The sequence below is a fragment of the Acinonyx jubatus genome, chromosome B4 (assembly GCF_027475565.1).
Source record: "Acinonyx jubatus isolate Ajub_Pintada_27869175 chromosome B4, VMU_Ajub_asm_v1.0, whole genome shotgun sequence".
Classification (NCBI taxonomy): Eukaryota; Metazoa; Chordata; class Mammalia; order Carnivora; family Felidae; genus Acinonyx; species Acinonyx jubatus.
Genome location: NC_069387.1, coordinates 91469029 through 91491237, shown reverse-complemented (window position 1 = coordinate 91491237; position 22209 = coordinate 91469029). Strand labels below are relative to the sequence as shown.

The window sequence follows — 22209 nt, the reverse complement described above, 5'->3', positions numbered from 1 at the left end:
TCACTGCTGGTTCTCATCCCAGATGCCAGGCTGAAGTCAGAACAAGCCGTTGCTTGGCTCTGCCATAACCCAGTATTTGCAAGGGGCAGATAACCAGACGCCAAGTAGGCTGAAGTCTCATTTGGTTCTTGTCCTTTTGCAGGCGCAAAGGAACTAGAACGGAATGAATTTAAAGTAAATCAGAGGACAGTAAGCCATTTGCTTCGTGGCCTCTATGGGAATCTGCCTTCTATGGGACAGGGGAGTGGTGGTGGCCCTTGCTTCGTCAGCATTTCTTACATTTACTTTCCATCTTCCTCACTGGAACGAACCTTGCAACAATCTGTAACGGGCACTGTAATTAAGTGCTTTACATACATTCCTTCATTGCACGTGGACAATAACACTATTATTGTGTTGTTACTATTACCTTTTTACAGATTATGAAAGGGAACTTCCACAATCGTTTGGTTTCGTAGCTCTGCTGCTGAGCTCAGGGCTTGTTACATTGAGACCTCAATAATGTTTGTTATGAAACTAGAATTTGACCAGGTCTAAGGAGTTAGTCTCATCATGATGAGTACCCTGGGCTGAGATCAATGCAAGTATTTTCCTCAAAAGTATGGAGAGACTGACTCAGCACTAGACTCTAGGAATTCTCTGGGGCTACTTTTCCGTCTTTGATCCCAAACAGGGCTGTAGAAGAGAAAAAAGTTTTCCTTAACTCTCTTAGAGTCCCTGGCTGGGTCTGAAAATTAAGCTGACAAAGATTAACAGGAAAGAAGCACACAGATGTATTGAATACAGGTTTTACGTGATGTAGAGGCCTTCATAAGGAAAGGAAGACCTGAAGATAACAGCTAGACCTGTGTATCTTTATTCTGGGTTTGACAAAGAGTGGGCAGTGGTATAGAAACATGATGGGTTAAAAAATACGAGGTAAGTGAACTAACCTGGGGGAAACTTAGCAAGGCCTGTATGTTAGGATTCTCCTGGACATCCCTTTGTCTTTGGAGATAAGGATGCTTCTCTCGTAGGGGTATAGGGAGGATAAGGATTTCATGACCTGTTTCAGGGGAAGAGTTGGGAGCAGGGGAGCTCAGAATGACCCTTTCTCAAACTCCTCCAGGTTAAAATATTCAATATGCTAAGATCCCATATTTGGGGATAGCATATCCTGAACCCCATGAAGCCAGTCTTCCTTCTCTTTATTGCTGCTTGATCATAAAGGAACTGCAAAAATCTCCTCTAACTACTCTGTAATGCTCAGATTTGTCAGGTTCTATTTCAGCACACTCCAACATGTTGATATGTGTTAACTTGTAAAGAAGGTTGTATGGTCCAATACGTTGGCTAAATCAGGGAAGATGGTTTCTTTACTGTGGGGCTTCCTCCCACCTTTAATATGCTAATATGCATTGGGAATCTCCTAAAGGGGTCCGTAAATATTTCATCAATTCTAAGCAGTACTTTCCTCCCACATTTTATCATCTCTGAAGGTAGGACACCTCTTGGACAGGGGCATTTTACCATGGCTGTTGGCAGGCAGCAGTTGAGACCTGCTCAGCTGTATATGCCAAAAGGTATGGAGCCAGAGCAGTTAGAGAGACAAAGCTTCATTCTTGCAGGATTAACCATTCCATAGTTTCTTGCAAAGAAACAACCAAGTGCTTGATCGAACTTAAAGGAAGATATCCAGGGGTTGGGGGTGTATTTTGTTACTGAGATAGGTATAAAAGGATTACCTACCAAGTGCCAAGAAAGCAATAAAACAGAAATCAGAACTGCCAAATCCCCAGGAGAGCCTGTGTCCTGCTTTGTCTTTCTTAGTGGTACCTAATTGATAGGATAGCTTCATAGATTTCATGAAATACGTTAGCGTGAAGTCTTTCCAATCTTATTTGAACACAGACTCTCATTTCCCCAGGAACGTCTCTTGCAACTAATGTTCTGTGGAATATAATCAAGCTAATATGTAGCACTTATGATTAGCTAGTCGCTATTTAAATATTTCACTTATATTAACCAAAGGAATTCTCACTCCCAGCTCATGATGGAGACACTCTTATCACCTCCAGGCCATTCTTTTCCCTATAGCAGAGTCACAATTCGAACCCAGGTGGCTGCAGAACATGGGTTCTTGACCACTATGACACCAAGTTTGGGAAACTCCATTCTGGCCACAGACTAGGGGGGTGGACAGAGTGCAGCCAATCTGACCCATGGTTAAAAAATGAATAAGTATCACAATCCCCACTGATTCTTAAAATATTTAGCAGAAATCTACAAGGAAAAAAATTTTTTGCCTGCTCTTTATTTATTTTATGAATGCATCATTACCTTTTGTATATGCCTAAACAAATTGTACTCACTCCAGGTTATGAAGATTTAGGAGAAAAGTAACTTTCAGTGGAAGACTGAATCATTGCAAGTTTAACTTGAATAAAATACCAAGAACAACTGGGATAAATATCGGCCCTGATTGAGGACATATCTGAATGCTCTGAAAGGATCCTGTACTTTACAGGTTGCTGCTCCAGTGAAAGCGAAGCTAGTGCTCTCCCCCCTCCAAAGTTGTGTGTGTTGGGGGTGGGGGAGGGACTTACACAAATTAGACCACTTTGTGCTACTTTCTCATCTTTTGACCAGCTACTATTTGTGAGATGAATTTCAGTGAACCAGACGGACTTGCTGATAGATGTAACAATCTCTTACTAGCTCAGCCCCTAGGGAGAAGGCAGGTGACAGAATTATTTAGGCAATAAAATGAACCTGAGAATAAAAGGTGGTGTTCTTACTTGGAGCTGCAGTGCTGTTCAGGTGCCATCAGCTCAAATTTCCCAGACAGGTGATCGTGAGGACGATTCTGCCTACTCCATCTCCTTAAGAGGATTTCGACTCGGTAATAGGCTTTTTCCACGTGTGGGCTGCTTCCTGAGATTAGTTAGGCCTTCCTGAGATATGTCTGGCCTTACAAAAGCTGCAAGTGAATACAACAACTAGTACCTTATGTTAATTTAAGGAAATTATACTCTTCGGGAGACAAAATGCTGTTCAGTTGCTATTTATCTGTGCCAGTTGGGTAAGAAAGGGAGATGATTCATAGCCCAGTCCAATGGGACCAGTGAAAGGCTTGATTACACCTTGGTTCCAGGCTGTCTTGTGGAGCAAATGCTTTGACATTCGTGGGTTCCAGAGGAATGTAATGTAATTATTACACACAGCTCGAGATTTAACTTGGGTACTGGCTCTTATGAGAGAGAACACACAGGTGTTAGATCAGTTGTAGACAGTTACTGTTCATCACTCTGTTTTTTCTGTTCATCATTCAAGGGGGATAAAAGAAACGGATTCCACTTTATTTTTTTTATTTCTTATTTTTTATTTTTATTATATTAAAAAAGACTAATGTGGTGTTCATCATTTTTCTGTTCATCATTCAAGGGGGATAAAAGAAATGGATTCCACTTTATTTTTTTTATTTCTTATTTTTTATTTTTATTATATTAAAAATTTTTTTTTAATGTTTATTTACTATTGAGAGACAGAGCATGAGCACAGGAGGGGCAGAGACAGGAGGAGACGCAGAATCCGAAGCAGGCTCCAGGCTCTGAGCTATCAGCACAGAGCCCGACGCAGAGCTCGAACTCACGAGCCGTGAGATCATGACATGAGCCAAAGTCAGACGCTCAACCGACTGAGCCACCCAGGAGCCCCTGGATTCCACTTTAATATGGGAATTGCAGCTCCAAAGAAAATCAGATGGAGATGGATATCTTAGGGCAGCTGGCTAAATGGCAGCTATCTAACTACAAACAAAGGAGACATTACAATTCCCAGGGCTAAGAGAAAGTTAACAAAGGGAAAGTTCTAGTGCATTAAAATAAGTCATCCTTGTAGACAATAGCTGCTCCACGCATATATTCTGGTACAAACCAATTGGTAATAAAATTTTGACAGCGTTCATTATGCTAAGTTTATAAATCAAGCTTCTGGGCTTAAGCAACAGAGACCCTCTTTGTTCTGAGAGGCTGCAAACTAGAAGGTACTTGATAAGAACGTGCTAGAAAGAGTCCAGCTGTTAGCTATTATCATTTTTCTTTTGAACATACTATTCAAGGCAGGTATAGTTACAAAGAGAGTATATGAGGGGATTAAAAACCATGGTTACATTAACGTACACCTATCTCGGGGGAACTGCACTCACTTTTCTTTCAATGTATGCTTCCTGCAGCTTCTCTGCTTCATCTGGCAGGCTGCCTTTGGAATCTGTACTGCCTCCAGTCACTTTCAGCAGTGTTGGAGGATAGAAGTCATTAAGGCAGAATAGATGCTACGGGCAAGATAGCTAATAATGCACTTGAATGCCAGTCAAGAATACGTGCGGCAGCTGACACATCCTTACACATAAATATTTTGCTGGGGGTAGAATGACATATAGATAACTACTGTCTCCAAGTGATGTTAATTATCTTTAACAAAATTAAATCTGAAGTCTTCCCCCATATGGAAATCATCTGAGCTTAGGAAAACATATTTGAATACCAATGAGGTGGTATAAAATATTACATTACGAGGTTTCTTCTCATTTCATTTTTCTAACCACTACTGCAAACAAAGATAACTATTTCAAGAACTTTTGAGCCAGGTTTGCAAGACTCTGTGTGGCATCTAGGGAAGATTCTCTGAAGGGCCAGCCTCTCACTCGGCAGAATTTTCTGAGGTAACAAGCCACACTTTTCCCTCCTTCTCTAACAAAAAGCTAGGAGGTATGAATTCCTACTTCTGCAACAGGAAAAGTGACTGATTTGTTCAACTCTTCAGCTCACCACATTAGTCTTGAGCTGCAGTCAAGCCACAGTCTCTCCTTCACACATGGGAAGTGTTGAGTGTTGGTGGGACAGCCCAGCTTCAGGGGTTTTGCTTCCCGTGTCAGAATGCAGCTTGCTAGGCCAGCCATTGGCTCCAGCTTGGTCACGCTCTCTTCTGAAGGGTGAAGACCTAGGCTTCAGGTAGGTGCTGATGAGCTGCTATTGGTGGGGAATACTTGACTGATTTCCAAATAGTCACAAGTTAGCTCCTATAGCACTTCCCTATTTGTGTATATCCCAAACTGTTCCTTGTGGCAGGCAAAGAGGAGAAGCACGTGACTCTGAGGCACAGCATGTAATGTGTGTCTCCTTCTAGGGCAGAGCAGTTGCCAATTTATATCGATGCTTCTTTCATGGACTGATGGTTGTGGTTGGGCAGTCTTATAACATGGGGATGGGGGGAACAGGGGTGGGACCGGATGTTTGTTTGGGCCTCTTCTGTGATTCATTTAGAATCAGAGAAAAGAAGAAATCACAAATCCCATCTTTTTAAAAAAAAAAACTTTAAAAAGTTTTTTTTGAAGGAGAGAAACAGAGTGTGAGTGAGGAGGGGCAGAGAATGAGGAAGACACAGAATTTGAAGCAGGCTCCAGGCTCTGAGCTATCAGCACAGAGCCTGACGCGGGGCTCGAACTCACAAACCATGAGATCATGACATAAGCTGAAGTCAGATGCTTAACGGACTGAGCTACCCAGGTCCCCCACAAATCACATCTTTAAAAAAAAATCTGACCCCTACTTATTCTTTCCCCCACAAAACCCAGAAATACAGTTATTTTGGATCACTGATGTGAGAGTGAGTCTTAGGATTTCTTTTCTTTGGGTCTTCCATGTAGCCTTTACAGTATAGTCTTCCTAAATTGCATCTTACATTCCTTCACGTATTTGCAAGTGTCAGTAATCAATCATGGTCAAGTTACTTAACCTCTCTGTGCCTCAGTTTCCTCAGTTGCAAAATAGAGATAATATTTCTGCTTTATAGAATTATTGTGAAGATTAAACAAATTGATATATGTAAAAAAGCTCCTTATATGACTAATTGGTATATAGCACAATGTATATTATTATTATTATTATTATTATTATTATTATTATTATTTACTTTTGTGTTATCATCATGGCTTCCTGGTCTTTGTCACTGCTTTCCTAGACATGTGGTAGGGAAGGGGAAGAGGTGAATCAGGGACACTGATGTTTAGGAAACATTACAACCTTTTAGAATCTTAAAATCTAAAACATATAAAAATGACATATATTTGGCACTTCATGGAATAATGTTAAATCTGTGTGTCTGAGAACTAGAGATATCACAGGAAAACTTGAGAACCCATTAGAGAGGGAGAGAAGCAAAGGAAGAATTGGTGTTGTTTAACTGATAGTGATAGTGTGATCTCCAATAATGATATTTACTATGTGTCAGGCACTATGTGTTTTACACATATAAACTCATTTAATCCTCATGGAAACTGTGTGAGATAGGTACTAATCTTATTCCCATTTTATAAAGGATGAGAGGTAAATATAACCCCAAGTTTATATAGCTAAACACAAGTCATCTGATTCCAGTGCTTATGCCAGACCACCACTTTGCTTAGATACTCTTAGAAGTCCAAACTCTGATAGAAAGCAAAGACTGAAATGAACAGTTGGGAGTCATCCACACAGGGGTGTTCATTGCAGTTATGGGAATGATGAGCTTTCTGAGGGAGAAAGAATGCATATAGGAGAGCAGATGGCCAAAAATGAATCCTGGGGGAGGCCCCATGAGAAGTCAACCACAGGGAATGGTGCAGAGTCCCAGCCAGGGTACACAGATCAGAGAACAGGCTATGAGCTTGGCCTTGAAAGGACTGGTTTAGAGAGGGATCTGGAGAAGGAAATCACGGTTAAGGAGAGAAAGCTTTATCAGAGACCAGAGGGGGAAGCAACCAAGTTTTTCAGGGAAATGAGGAAGAAAGAACAAGGTAGTCAAATAAAGGTTTGTATTTCTTTTTGTCTTTTTTTCCAAAATAAGAGGGACCTATTCCTCAAGAAGCTAGAGGAAAGGGGGAGAACGCAATGTGGAAAATGCAAGCAATATATGTGGGGAAGGAAAGATCCTGTAGGAGTCACAAAAGGGGAATTTCAATGGCTTTTACTTCAGCTGTGAGGAGAGGACTATTGTACTGTCAGGTCTCAGGGTTAGAAATGGACTTTAAAGTCTGGTTACTTGTCTGGCCCTTGAGATAGATGCGTTGTATTCAGGAGGATCAACTTGAATATGCATTTCCCTCTAAATTTATTTATTTAGCGAAGAGATACATGTGACCTCTCCACTTGTAGATCTTGTAGGCATCTCACAATTATTAAGTCTGAAATGACCCCTCATTTCCTACCCTTGCCTCTGGTCCTCACATGCACACCTTGCAACTAAGTTTCCCCTTCTATCCTTCTCATTGTTCAGGCTAAAAACTTTGGTTTCATCCTTTACTTTTCTCTTTCTCTCATATATGGCATCTAATTAATTCATCAGCAAGTCTTGTATACTCTGTCTTTGAGATTTATCAATAATCTGATAATTTCTCACTATCTCCACTCATACCACCCTTACTCTAAGCCACTGATAACATTTGCTTGCACCAGTGTGGTCCCCTGCTCCTGTCTCACCTCCTTACAGTCTACCTTCCTCAAGAAGCAAGGGTAGTTCTTTAACAACAGCAATTGTGTCATGACGCTCTGACATCCAGAACGCTGCAGTGGATTTTCATCTGTCTTGGAATAAAATCCAAAGTCTTTGCCATGACCTACAAGGTCATCACCTACCATTTCCCCACAAGCTTCCACTGCTCCAGCCACACAGGCATTCTTGAACAAGCCAAGGATTTTTTTTTGTCTCACGGCCTTCACATATGCTTCTCCCCTATGCCTTGATTCATTCATTCAACAAATGTGACTATGATAGTTGGGATACATTAGTAAACAAGGCCAACAAAGAAACTGCTTTTGCTGGGCTTACGTTTCCAGCATGTCTGTATCTCTCACTCCCTCTGCTCAATTGTTACTTTACCAGAGAGGCCTTCCCTGACTACCTGGCCTAAAATCTCACCATCTCATTATTCCATATTCCTTTATCCAGGTTTATTTTCCTTAATGACACCTATCACCATCTGACACATGTCACTATTTGTCTATGACCTGTCTCTCCTAGTAGGATGCAAGCTCTTGGTAAGGACTTTGTTTTCGTCCTTGCTGTAGTTCTAGAATAGGGCCTAGCACATAAAAGGTGTTTTCAGATATTCGCTGAATAATTAATGCATATGACTTTATTTTAGAAACTCATTTCAGTTTTGGGAAGATTTCTTGAAAAAATTTAAAAAAATTTCTCTCTCTACATTTTTTTCCTGTTTTTTTTCTTCTACAAACTCCAATTATAATGTCAGCTTTTAGACCTCCTCAATGACTGTTGATTTTTATTGTCTTTTCTTTCTTTTTGATTTAATTTCCAGGAGATGGCTTCAACTTTATTTTATAACTCCCATATGGCATTTTAAGATTCTGCTATAATATTTTTAGTTGCTAAGAGTTCTTTTATGTTGTCCCATTGTTCCAATTATATTGATATAATCATTTTACTTACAAGCTGGACCTAATAGGGTCATGCCGAAACCAACTTCATTCTTTCCTGTTTGTCCCTGTTAGATCCCATTCTTGCATACAGTCTTGGCATCCAAACTTTTTCAGTTACTTATAGATAGGGAAAAAAATCCCTTGGTTACTTATAGTCACAAGAACAGCCTCTGGTTGGGGTTTGTAAAGTTCTCTTGTAGTATAAAACTCCAACCCAGTTCTATTTTCCTTTCCTTCTGCCCCTTCTCCCCCCAAATGTGCCCAGCTGGAGAGACACACATACTTGACTTCTCTGCTTGCTTGTTTTACTTTGTCTGTCTCCTCTTCCCTATTTTGCAGGGCCAGGCTCAGAGGAGAGGAGATTAATGAAAAAGACTTTTTGTGGCTTGTGTAGCCTGTAATCTGATGATTTCCTCTGCGGTGGCAGGTGCACAATTGCTGGCTCTTCCCCTGAGGGATGTTTTGGAGGTGTGCCCACTAAGGGCCTCTGACTGCAGCTCTCCTGATGTGGGCGGGACTCCACCTCAAGAGCCACCAAGATCCCACCCTCAGCACCTGGACCTCTGACAGTCCACCTGCGGGTCACATTTTCCTCCAGGCTATACTCATAGGTTGGAGCTCCTTCCCAGCTGTCCAACTTGGCCCACAAGGAAACTTTTTTTTTTTTTTTTGCCCTCCTGTGGGCAGAAGTGTAGTTGTTCCTAATGCACTCACCTCTTGTCATTCTGCCAATAAACCAGCAATTCTACCTGGAATCTTTCACCATTGTCCCCAGGCTGGAATTAGATAATAGCCATTCTGTTTCACAAAGTCCAAGAAACATTTGTCGAGCTCTTCAAATGTTCCCTTGAAACTCTTCTCACTCAGTTTGGGGTAGTGGAAAACATATTCTTCTCTCTCTCCCAAAAGCAGGGTTCAAGGTATCATTGGTTGGGCACAGTATGTAGAAAAGATGGGAGAATTAAGGAGTGCAGGGATTAATTTTTCTCCAACCAGAGGAAGAAATGAGACTTCTCAATGGTGTAGCTCCTCAGCTGCGGAACACCTGATACCTCGGGCAGCAGAAATGTCCCAGCTTGGCCCCAAAGGAGACTTGAATCCCTGACACATCACTTTAGTTCTGATATCTGTATCTCTTAACCACAGTGTTCTAGAATAGTTGAAACCTCTGCTTCTGGTACTCATGGAGATAGGAAATAATGTTAAATATTATGACAGATAATCAGTATTTATAGATTTTGAAGGACCATTAAACAACAGTTGTTAAAAGTATGATCAAGAGAATCGGACAGACCTGGGTTTGAGTTTTAGCTCTGCCACCTATTAACATGTGACCTCAGGCAAGTTATTGAACATCTCAGCATTTTAACTGCCAAAAAAAATGTTAACAGTAACACTTGTTTCCTAGATATTAGAGTTGTCTGTGTGCTGCACTGCCTGATGGTAACTTGACACCATCAGCATTACTCCTAAGGTTGGGAACAACCTTTACCAGAATTTCCTTTCCTACGTGGTTCCAGGTTGGAGTTTGTGAAAGAGACTTTGAGTTTGTGACTTACGCAAGACTTGGAGGGCAAAAGTGAAGGGAGACCAATGTTTCTGGAATAATAGTTGCTACAGCTCATCAAGGCCTCACAGCCCTCTCTGTGAGCCCTCACTCCGTAGCTATGGCAGGAATTTTGGACATACCCCAGGAGCTGAGTCTCTCCATCCATACTCTAGTGCTCTAGACTCACACATCAGTGACTCTCCATTGCTGTGGCTGCCACCTTCTAGACCTTAAACCCTCCAGGTCTTTTCATATTTATGTAAGCTGTCATTTCTTTAAAAATTTTTAAAAAATGTTTATCTTATTTTTGAAAGAGTCACAGAGTGTGAGTGGTGGAAGGGCTGAGAGAGGAAGACACAGAATCTGAAGGAGGCTCCAGGCTCTGAGCTGTCAGCACAGAGCCCAAAGCAGGGCTTGAACCCATGAACCAGGAGATCATGACCTGAGCCGAAGTCGGATGCTTAACTGACTAAACCACCCAAGCACCCCCCGTGTAAGCTGTCATTTCTATATGAAGCCCCTTATTCCTATACCATTTACAGTGGCCCTGTTTTCCTGATTAAACCATTCTGGCACAACATATATAGGCTTAGGACATGTAACAGGCACTCAACAAATATTAGACAATAACAATAGTAATAAGTAATAGTAAAAAATAAGTAACAAGAAAAGGTATTGTTCATAATAAATTAGAGACTAATTAGTAATGTTAGGCTGCATGAGTTCCACTGTTTAGGAAAAACAAAGATGAAGAGTGGTACAAAATGGTACAAAAGGGGGCGCCTGGGTGGCTCAGTCAGTTAAGCGTCCTACTTCAGCTCAGGTCACGATCTCACTGTCCGTGAGTTTGAGCCCCGCGTCAGGCTCTGTGCTGACTGCTCAGAGCCTGGAGCCTGTTTCAGATTCTGTGTCTCCCTCTCTCTCTGACCCTCCCTCGTTCATGTTCTGTCTCTCTCTGTCTCAAAAATAAATAAACGTTAAAAAAAAATTAAAAAAACAAACAAACAAAAAAAACACCCAAAAATGGTGCAAAAGGAGATCATTCTTAACACCTAATACCAGGAACTACTAACATTTCTGTAATGTTTCTCAATTCACGAAGCATTTGCACATATTTCACTGCACTGGGCTAAGCTGAAGAATATATTGGAAATGGACACTTGTTTTCTTAACAATAAAAGCCCATGTTCAAGAGAACATCATGATTCAAATAACAAAGCAGCTTATGTTACATTGACTTGAAACATGGATTTGTTCCAGAGTTTTCTCTCATCACAAGAGAATGGAGTTGCCCTCTGGCTCATGTGCCCTCCAGTGTTATGGGATCACCAAGAAGAAGTAACAAACCCTAACAGCTGTCCATATAGTGGAAAGTTTAGCTTTCCAATCAATTTACTGAACACACACTTCATGACATGTACACTTGATATTGTGCCGTATGGTAATCAGGCATAAATGGTAGCAGCCAGTTTATAAATGACTGTAACTGGAATTAATTTTAGGGAGTCAATATTTTTTTCTCTTCTTGGTTCACTAGTGTTGACAATATTTTTTTTCACATATTACTTTTTAATTTGTTTTAATTTATTTTTTTTAATTTACATCCAAATTAGTTAGCATATACTGCAACAATGATTTCAGGAGTAGATTCCTTAATGCCCCTTACCCATTTAGCCCATCCCCCCTCCTAAAACCCCTCCAGTAACCTTATGTTTGTTCTCCATATTTAAGAGTCTCTTATGTTTTGTCCCCCTCCCTGTTTTTACATTCTTTTTGCTTCCCTTCCCTTATGTTCATCTATTCTGTGTCCTAAAGTCCTCATATGAGTGAAGTCATATGATATTTGTCTTTCTCTGACTGACTAATTTCACTTAGCATAATACCCTCTATTTCCATCCAAGTGGTTGCAAACGGCAAGATTTCATTCTTTTTAATTGCTGAGTAATACTCCATTATATATGTATATATATGTATAATTTATAATATATATTTACTTATATACTTTTAATATATAATTAATTGTGTAATAATATATAATAGTGCAATTGCTGGGTCATAGGATAGTTCTATTTCTCATTTTTTGAGAAACCTCCATACTGTTTTCCAGAAAGGCTGTACCAGTTTGCAGTCCCACCAGCAGTGCAAAGAAGACCCTCTTTCTCTGCATCCTCACCAATGTCTGTTGTTGCTTGAGTTGTTAATGTCAGCCATTCTGACAGGTGTAAGGTGGTATCTCATTGTGGTTTTGATTTGTATTTCCCTGATGATGAGTGATGTCAAGCATCTTTTCATGTGTCAGTTGGCCATCTGGATGTCTTCTTTGGAGAAGTGTCTATTCATGTCTCTTGCCCATTTCTTCACTGGATTATTTGTTTTTTGGTGTCGAGTTTAATAAGTTCTTTATAGATTTTGGATACTAACCCTTTATCTGATATATCATTTGCAAATATCTTCTCCCATTCTGTCAGTTGCCTTTTAGTTTTGTTGATTGTTTCCTTTGCTGTGCAGAAACTTTTTATTTTGATGAGGTCCCAATAGTTCATTTTTGCTGTTGTTTCCCTTGCCTCTGGAGATGTGTTGAGTAAGAAGTTGCTGCAGCCAAGATCAAAGAGTTTTTTTTGCCTGCTTTCTCCTCGAGGATTTTGATGGCTTCCTGTCTTACATTGAGGCCTTTTATCCATTTTGAGTTTATTTTTGTGTATGGTGTAAGAAAGTGGTCCAGGTTCATTCTTCTGCAGGTCGCTGTCCAGTTTTCCCAGCACCACTTGCTGAAGAGACTGTCTTTATTCCATTGGATATTCTTTCCTGCTTTGTCAAAGATTAGTTGGCCACACATTGGTGGGTCCATTTCTGGGTTCTCTATTCTGTTCCATTGATCTGAGTGTCTGTTTTTGTGCCACTACCATACTGTCTTGATCATTATAGCTTTGTAATACAGCTTGAAGTCTGGGATTGTGATGCCTCCTGCTTTGGTTTTCTTTTTCAAGATTGCTTTGGCTATTTGGGGTCTTTTCTGGTTCCATACAAATTTTAGGATTATTTGTTGTAGCTCTGTGAAGAATGATGGTGTTATTTTGATAAGGATTGCATTGAATATGTAGATTGCTTTGGGTAGTATGGACATTTTAACAATATTTGTTCTTCCTATCCAGGAGCATGGAATCTTTTTCCATTTTTGTGTGTCTTCTTCAATTTCTTTCATAAGCTTTCTATAGTTTTCAGTGTATAGATTTTTCACCTCTTTGGTTAGATTTATTCCTAGGTATTTTATGTTTTTTGGTGCAATTGTAAATAGGATCGATCCCTTGATTCCTCTTTCTGTTGCTTCATTGTTGTTGTATAGGAATGCAACTGATTTCTGTGCATTGATTTTATATCCTGCAACTTTGCTGAATTCATGAATCAGTTCTAGCAGTTTTTTGGTGGAATCTTGGGTTTTCCATATAGAGTATCATGTCATCTGCAAAGAGTGAAAGTTTGACCTCCTCCTGGCCAATTTGGATGCCTTTTATTTCTTTGTGTTGTCTGATCACTGAGGCTAAGACTTACAATACTACGTTAAATAACAGTGGTGAGAGTGGACATCCCTGTCTTGTTCCTGACCTTAGGGGGAAAGCTCTCAGTTTTTCCCCATTGAGGATGATATTAGCATTGGGTCTTTCATATATGGCTTTTATGATCTCGAGGTATGATCCTTCTATCCCTATTTTCTTGAGGGTTTTTATCAAGAAAGGATGCTGTATTTTGTCAAATGCTTTCTCTGCATGTATTGACAGGATCATACGGTTCGTGTCCTTTCTTTTATTGACGTGATGAATCACATTTATTGTTTTGAGGATATTGAACCAGCCCTGTATTCCAGGTATAAATCCCACTTGGTTGTGGTGAATATTTTTTTTAATGTATTGTTGGATCCACTTGGGTAATCCCTTGCTGAGGATTTTTGCATCCATGTTCATCAGGGAAATTGGTCTATAGTTCTTTTTAGTGGGGGTCTCTGCCTGGTTTTGGAATCAAGGTAATGCTGGCTTCATAGAAAGAGTTTGGAAGTTTTCCTTCTATTTCTAATTTTTGGAATAGCTTCAAGAGAATAGGTGTTAACTCTTCCTTAAATGTTTGGTAGAATTCCCCTGGAAGGCCAACTGCCTCTGGCCTCTTGTTTTTTGGGAGATTTTTGATTCCTAATTCAGTTTCTTTACTGGTTATGGGTGACAATATTTTTGAATGTGGGTTTTATACACCTTGAGGTAAAAAGGCAAGTTCTAGGCCAATTCCTCAGGTCCAGTTCCTTTTCCCCTCGCTCCCCTCTAAGGTCAGGATTCCTGTGCTCCTCTGCAGCTCCAACTCCCACCCTTCCTTTGACTGGGAAATTCACAAGCAGAATGTCCTGCTGGCCCCTGTATCTGGCTTTCCTAATCATTAGCATGGCACCAACACCACCAGATTCTCTGGAAGCACAAGGCTGTGGATGTCCTAATGCAGGTGCAAAGTGAACCACAACATGGTAAGATAGAGGAGACAGCCTAGGGAAGGGAAAAGGTACAGTGAGATTCAGGCCCAGTGTTTTGTCTCTGGGAGTTCTGAACCAGAACTAAGGGTACCAGTGCTGACAGGGACCCTCCTTCACTCTTGAAGATTTGGGGACTAAAACTCTAACAGCTGCATTGAGACTGGCTCCCAATAGGAACAGAGATATTTTTGCCTATGGCTTCAAATACGTGTTGTTTGTTAGGAACATTGATTGCTTAGTAGGAACATGCTTATGGTGATGCACTTGTCCATGTTCCACTTTAGGGAAGGATAGTTGCCTCCTGTCTGTGTGCTATACTGTGACCTCCACTGGAGGGAGCTGCCTTACCCAAGGTCATGTTCTTTCTAGGGAAGCCCATTATATAGCCCGGCACAGGGCATGTCTCACAGGCTCTTTTAGTTCTGGACTCCCCATGGGGTTAGTTGAGGTTGTCAGGGCTGCTTTAAACCTGACTTCTATCCAGTCCTGCTCCCTTGCCCTCCCTTCCACAGATGTTGATCCCAAGGGCCTTCAGTAATAAACATTCAACACCTTCAACTTCATCTCAGGGTCCATCTCTTTCTCCCAGAGCCCAGCCTGTAAGACTCTGTTTCCATGTCACCAATATTTGTCCACATCTCTATTTTGCAGTTGTCTCCTCTGCCATTCTCTTTGACCTCACCAATTTATACCTGGTTTATCCATTTACTGTCATTTTATAGTGTTTTGAGAGGGAATAGAGATAAATGCAAATATATAACTCACCACTGTATTGGTCAGAGTTAAACTGCAGAGAACATAACTAACTCAGATATTTAAAGCAGAGAGGGTATTTTCAGGGTATTCAGTGTTGAGGCAGATTTACTGAAAAAAATAGACCTAAATTTTCATTCCTCCTCTATAATGTGACTTTGTGACTCCTCCCATCAAGGGTTGACTCTGTTTCCCTACTCTTTTTTTTTTTTTTTTAAGTTTATGTACTTTGAGAGAGAAACAGAGAGCAGGAGCAGAGGAGAGGCAGAGAGAGGAGAGAGAGAATCCCAACCTTGCACTGTCAGTGCGAAGCCCGATGTGGGGCTTGAACTCACAAACCGTGAGATCACGACCTGAGCCAAGACCAAGAGTCAGATGCTTAACAGACTGAGCCACCCCTGTTTCCCTAGTCTTAAATCTGGGTTGGCTGTTTGGCTTGCTTTGGCCAGTGGAATGTGGTAGAAGTGATAAGTGATGGTGTGCTGGTTCTAAACCTAATCCTCAAGAGGCCTTGCATACTTTGCTCTCCCTCTTAGTACCCTCCTATCCCATGAGAATAATCCAGGCTGGCCTGCTGGAAGGTGAGGGAGCAATGATGAGTTTTCCTACTTGAGGTCGTTGGAGACCAGCCAGCTTCTAGTTTACCCACCAAATAACCACTGAGCAAGCTCAATGAGGTCAGCCAAGCTCAACCTAGGCTACTAGAACTGGCCAACTGACCCATAGAGTCATGAGCAATACTAAATGGTTATTGTTTTAAGCCACTCCTTTTGGGGGTGTTTGTTATGCAGTATTATTGTAGCAATAGATGACTGACACAAAGTGGCTTACAGAATCCTTGGGAATTTAGAGGAGTAAATTCTAGAAGAGACAGATAGACTCACTAATGTCAGGAAGTTGTAGAACCAGGAAATTCAATGCTAAGTTAATAATAAGCCACCTCTCTAAGCCCTGGCTCCAGAAATCGGTCACTGCTGTGGTGACCAGGAAGCTGCTGATAGAGCTACCTTTTCATAACCATGCTATTGCTGCTACTGCCATAACTTACTGCTGCTACCACCATAACCACAACAGTTGCTTATGCTTTGTCTTTCTTTCTCCCATCTAATTCAATTTATGCAAGTGCTTCTCATCAGCAAGATGTAAGTTACACCTGACCATCAGCTGCAAAGGGGTCTAGTGTCAAAGGGACTTTAGCTTTCTAGCTTCTGCAGTGCATGAGAAGGAGGCTGGAATGGATTTGGACTGTCAGCCTCAGTATCTGCCACAGCTATGATTAACTCAAATGAAAAGGATTCCTAAAACTTATTCTGTAAGTTGTGCTCCATGATATTGAAACAATTTCTTTAAATTCATTGTGCAGTATTTCACAATTGGCATATCACTATACTGTCAAACATTATTAATTCAATTACTGGAAGCTGAGAGAATGAACCACATAGTACTAAGATTTTATGAACTCATTGCTCCAGCAAAACCCAAATGAATGTTTTAAGGGAATCAACAATTATTAAGTCACTAAGGAGAGGAAAACTGATTTATGTTCTGAAAAATTCTTAGTCCCTTATTGGTATTTGATGTAGAGTTACTATTAGAACAGTGATTTCAGTAGGAATAATGGCAGGCATTTGGTCTTGACCTGAAGTTATTAAGGTGCCTATATACTAGATGATAAAAGAATATTTCAAAATTTATTTTGGAGTAGGGTAGAGATTTAGAAGGTTCTCAGGAAGACAGTGGATACTGTCCTCTGGTCTGACCTTAAGACACGACACCTGGTTTTAAGTGGTCAGAGAATTAATGCTTCCAAATCTACAGAGTTAGTGATTCCAGAAAAATCTGTGTCCTTGTGGATACTTTCCTAGCGATGGTGACTTAGGACAATAATCACTGACGAAAAGGGAAGGCAATTTTTTGATAACAAAATCATCAACAGTGAAGGCGTTAAAATGAAAAGAATTATGTGCCTTCAAATTTTGTTCTCTGTGTCTTGTTCAGTGGAGGCACAACATGTTATTATGGTATGGGAGGCTTGCAGTGACTTATGCCTTACTAAGAATTACTTTCTTTATTCAGTCATGGCCTTGTATGGCTAGAAGTCCCTCAGGCTCACCAAAAAAAAAAAAAAAAAAAAAAAAAAAAGGAAAAAAAGTTCATGTTGTCAAGAGAACCTGGAGTCCCTCCAAAAGGTGCCCCATTGATTCAAAAGCCAGACACTTCTTTGTCAACAAAGGCATCCCACGGCGAAAAGTCTGGAGGATAAATTGCACTTGGCTCATCGGTAAGTCTTAATCACACACCCTGTTTATTTGATTCTTACTGAAACTAATGTGAAGTATCAGCAGTTTTGCTTCTGAAACAGAATCCATTGATTTAATTTTGTCATTTTTCTTTTCAGTCGTGTAATCAGAAATTCATTCATGTGAGGAAAAAGCAGTTAAAACTTATGGAAAAATGCCAAAGAAAGCAGCTGTCTGACTGATTGCTTTTTGGCAGAGGCTGAGATCAAGATTTACCAAGGAAAGCCCACGTATATGACCCAAGAGGAAGTTACAGAGCTCAAGAGCATTACTAAGCCTGGAAACTGGAATTTCAGTTACCTTGCAAGGTATTTCAGAAAAAATCACATATATGCAAACATAAGGCTGATGCATCACTGTGTTGATTGTAGGGTGGTTTCTAAAACAGCTTTACTCTGATTTCTAAAGCAGCCAGGGAAAATAAGATAACAGAGAGCAAGTAACTTACCTTTTTGAGACCCAATCTTGAGCAAATGTTAGTTCTGGCCTGGATTCAGCTACCTAGGGCAGAACAAAAGAGAAAGTGAAAGGTTCTCTCGATCAGGTGTTTCCCAGGATGGAACTTAAAAGCAGCTCTGTTATCCTGTCTGCTCTTTAGTCTGTAGTCTTGGATCAAACTTTCTGGCACTAGATTTAAAAGCATCTTCAGAATACCAGAGTGCTCACATTTAGCCCCTTTCTTGAATCCTTCTATCATTTCCTGTGTTCTTTGTGTGTATGTCTGTTCCTTCATTCAACTGTAATCAGATTTGAAACGGGCTGTATCTTACTCTTCTTTGTATCTTCTTTCTTCAACCCTTTGATAGTATTTTGCTTATATGCAGTATATTTTTGTTTGTAAAATAAAAATATGGTTAGAGGCACATATAGATTCAACACAAATACAAATTTGAATACAAATACAAATTCTCCAATGTTTCAATTGCTGCTTTGAAAACGATAGGAGATTGTTAGGTTTGTGGAGTGATTGACTTCTTGTTTTTAATTTAATGGGTAGTATATTTATATTTAAAGTGCAAATAAAAGTTGTTTTTAAAGGATTTTGATATATTTTTGTCTCTAAAAGAGGAAACAGACCTATTGCAATATATGTAAATCAAAGTAAATCTAGAAAGAGTCAAAGGCGTTATTTCATGCGAAGAGAATAGTTGTAGTAGCTATCAATACCTTAAAGTCTCCATATATTTATAAGCTGTGTGAAATGTTCTTCATCTTCATAGCTGCTACTAATGGAGTTGGACTTATGAGTGAGGGAAAAAGTGTCTGTGAATGATAACATCATTTTTCTTCTTTCTTTTGTCTTTCTTATGCCAACTGATGGTATACTATACACACCTGTAACTTGCCTTTTTTTTGAACTCCTTCCATGTTAGCTCATTAAAAAAAAATGCTTCTTTCTTTTAAAGGGTTGGGTAGGTAGAAGTTACTAAGTTACTGTCTTTCACTTTCAATCTTACCTTTTGGGCTGTGCAGATCCTTTGGATCCTGCTGACTAACTCCCTCTAGGTCTGCTAAGAGAGGACACTAGAGACCAGAATGCCTGCTTTCACTCGCTTTTTGCTCTCAGCAGCACCTTAATGATGACTGTTTTCTCCATGGTAGTAGTTGGTTCAGTCTCCAACTTTTTCTCTTTTCTTTTCTTTTCTTTTCTTTTCTTTCTTTCATTCACTCTCCCTTCCTTCCTTCCCTCCCTTTCTGTCATTCCCAGGGGCAGCCTCACTTTGTTCCCTAAGAGGCACCAGTACCAGCTGGGCAGAGGTCTCGCCAACTCCCTGAGGCCTCTAGGGCAAACCTCTGTGTTTCAGTAACATCAACATTTCCCTTTGCTTTTCCAACCTCAGGGGTGTGAGCTGCTTTCTGGAATTACTATCCTGTTTCTCCTTTTAGCTTTTCAAAGTTCTCTAGTAACTCATTAACCAATAGTTTATGTTAAGCTTTCTTTTTGGAAATGCCTCTGGTAGTTTCAGTTTTCCCAGCCAGACCCTGATGGATGTAACACTTGACACCAGAAGCGGGTCTGACCCACCTGGACCTGCTGGGGTGGAAGCCCTAGGGAGCAGAGCGGCCTGCACTGTCATCTGGGCCTGCTGCATAGCCTGTTCTTGCTCTGGGCCCTGGAGGAAACACAATACATCTAACTAGTCCCCTGCAGATGGACATTTAAGTTGTTTCCAATACAGTAAACAACCTTCAATAGATAATTTTCACATATGGGCAACTATATTTATAAGATAAAGTTATAAAAGTAGAATTGCTGGGTCAAAGGACTGCAAAATTGTCCTTCATTAGAGGTGGTACCAATTTAATCTCTCACAGATAATTAAGAGAAATCTATTTGCATGAGAAACAGAGACATCAACAAAGGGAAGAGGGAGCCAGGTATGACACTCTCGTCCTAGGAAGAGAGGCTTGGCTGTGGAAGGGAGAAGCTCATCTAGAATAGAATGTCATAGAATGACACAGAATGAAACCTATCACTTGAGGATTACTTTCTGGCCCAGGCTCCATGGAATTCCCTTTGGAGAGAGGGAAGGCTGAAATACAAATGGAAAAACCCTCCAGGACACTTTGATACTCACTTAATAGAGGGTAACACGAAAAGAAGAGGGAGGTGCCTTGTCACAGATCACCAGCAGGACTGGGCAGTCGGAGGACGCTTCATGCTGTGCCCAGTGGAGGCTCAGTACTCAGCACTTGTGGCTGTGGTGGCCAGCAGCAAGAGTGACACATGCAGATGTGTGGCTACTGAAATGAGAGGCAGTGTTGCCCTGCGTACTGTATGTGGTAGCTGTAAGCACATGTGAGACACCTCCCAGGACTCCCCCAAACACTTGGGTGAAACTTTGTAGATGCTGGGTCTGTTTCTTGCAGTAGTAGAGAGTGTAAAAGCTGGTAAAACACAGGCTATAGGCTCATATACTAAGGCTGTCCCTTTTTGCATGTCTACGTCTTTGCCTCATAAACTTGAGGAGGCTTTCATTTAAGAATAACAAAGCAAAGTACTCTTCTTCCTTGAGTCCCTTTAGTACCTCTCAGCCAATCCCGGTTGTGACTCCGTTATTTTTCCCATCTGCCGCTCTTGTCCTTTATTGCCTTCTCAGCAGAGCCCTACTGCAGTTACCATGGTCCTTGTTTAGCAGACAGGCTACATTCTACATGCCTGCTTTTATCGACTTCGCCTCAGCCTTCTGTCCTAACAAAGCTGTATATACAACCAGAGCTGTGTTTTTCCTACTCTGTGCAATCTGGACTGTTTTCCTGAAGAGGACCTCCTTCAGTTTATGTTCTGCTGTGTCTTGTTGGTGCCATTCTCAATTTACACGACAGAGGTGCTGTCATCACCAATTAACATTTATCAAGGGCCCCCTGGATGCATGGCCACATAGGGGCTAATTTAATATTCTCTTTGTTTCAGGTATCAGGTGGCTCTTTCAAATGAATTTTTAAGTATCTCAGTGATGATGAAGAAGAACAGAGACATCAATTAGGATTCAGGAAGACAAGTCTTTGCAGAAAATGCTTAGAGCATCAAGGATTGTTATTAATATTTGAAAGTTTAAAAGAGGGTATACTTTTCTTTAGTCAACAAATGACAAAAGTAAAGGCACTATTTTCACTGTTCCTGGAAGAAGCTGGGCAGTATTCCATTCAGACATCTGCCCTGTGATCGTCCCGTTTTCCTCTTTATTTCAGTCCTTCTAATCTCCAAGGGTGAGTCCGAATATTTCTTCCTGAGGCTTCTTTTAATCATCTCTACCCTTAAGGACAACTCCCTCCTCCAACTCCTGTAGCCCTTATCATCATACCTGCCATTTGAAAATTTAGCACAATGATACATTATACATTATTGAATAAATATATGTTCATTCTCTGCAAGTATGTTAGAGAACTGTCCGGACAATTTATTTCTTTCCCAGCACAGTGTTCTGTCAATGGGAGAATCTCAAAAAATACTGATGATGATGGCAAGTGTATTGAAATTAGATGCAATTTTATTTTTTTAAATGAATGAGAGGAGAGACAACGCTGAAGCTTTAGAAGCTGAGACTCACAAGCATCATTAATGTTTTCTAATATTAAGAGCTATATATACTTTTTTTTTTTGCGGGGGCGGGGTAGTGGGAGGCAAAAACATCACTGAAAGTAAGCAGTTTATCTTTCAAGAGTAAATAATTTTTTTTTTTTTTGGCCTGCCTAAGCAATACTTCTTTTTAGCCTATCCCTTTTGATGCGACAGTAAGTGATGTAACATGGCTGTCAGTTGTAGGACCTGATATTCAGGAGAACAGACCTGAACATTCTCATTTCAGAAAAAGAAAACATTTTGGTTTCGTCACAGATTTGGAATTAAGAACACACCTTCATGTTTTCTGACGTCACGAACCCGGCCCAGCGAGGCCGGTGACATACGAATCCCACCTGCAGGTACACCCACAGCCGCACACGACCCTCAATACCAGCAGCCGCTGAGCTCTCCCCAGCACGAAGCTCCCGCGGGGCCCCACCCACCCGGTTCCGGGAGCCTCATTGGCCAGTCTTCCGCCCGCCATTTCTGTTAGTCGCCGGGATTTGTCACGGGAGGCGGGCGTCCCCCATTCGGGCACTGATTGGTCGAATCTTAATGACGGCAAGAAGTTCTCG

The 22209-nt window shown here is 40.8% G+C and overlaps 1 long non-coding RNA gene across 1 annotated transcript; it reads right to left on the bottom strand.

Moving 5' to 3' along the window:
* Positions 1 to 253: 253 nt before the first annotated feature.
* Positions 254 to 22097, bottom strand: LOC128316425 (uncharacterized). The gene is made up of 3 exons (XR_008300331.1): positions 21928 to 22097; positions 18017 to 18069; positions 254 to 2959 (listed from the first exon to the last, which is right to left on the bottom strand). It is a non-coding gene; the product is annotated as an uncharacterized LOC128316425 (long non-coding RNA).
* Positions 22098 to 22209: the final 112 nt, after the last annotated feature.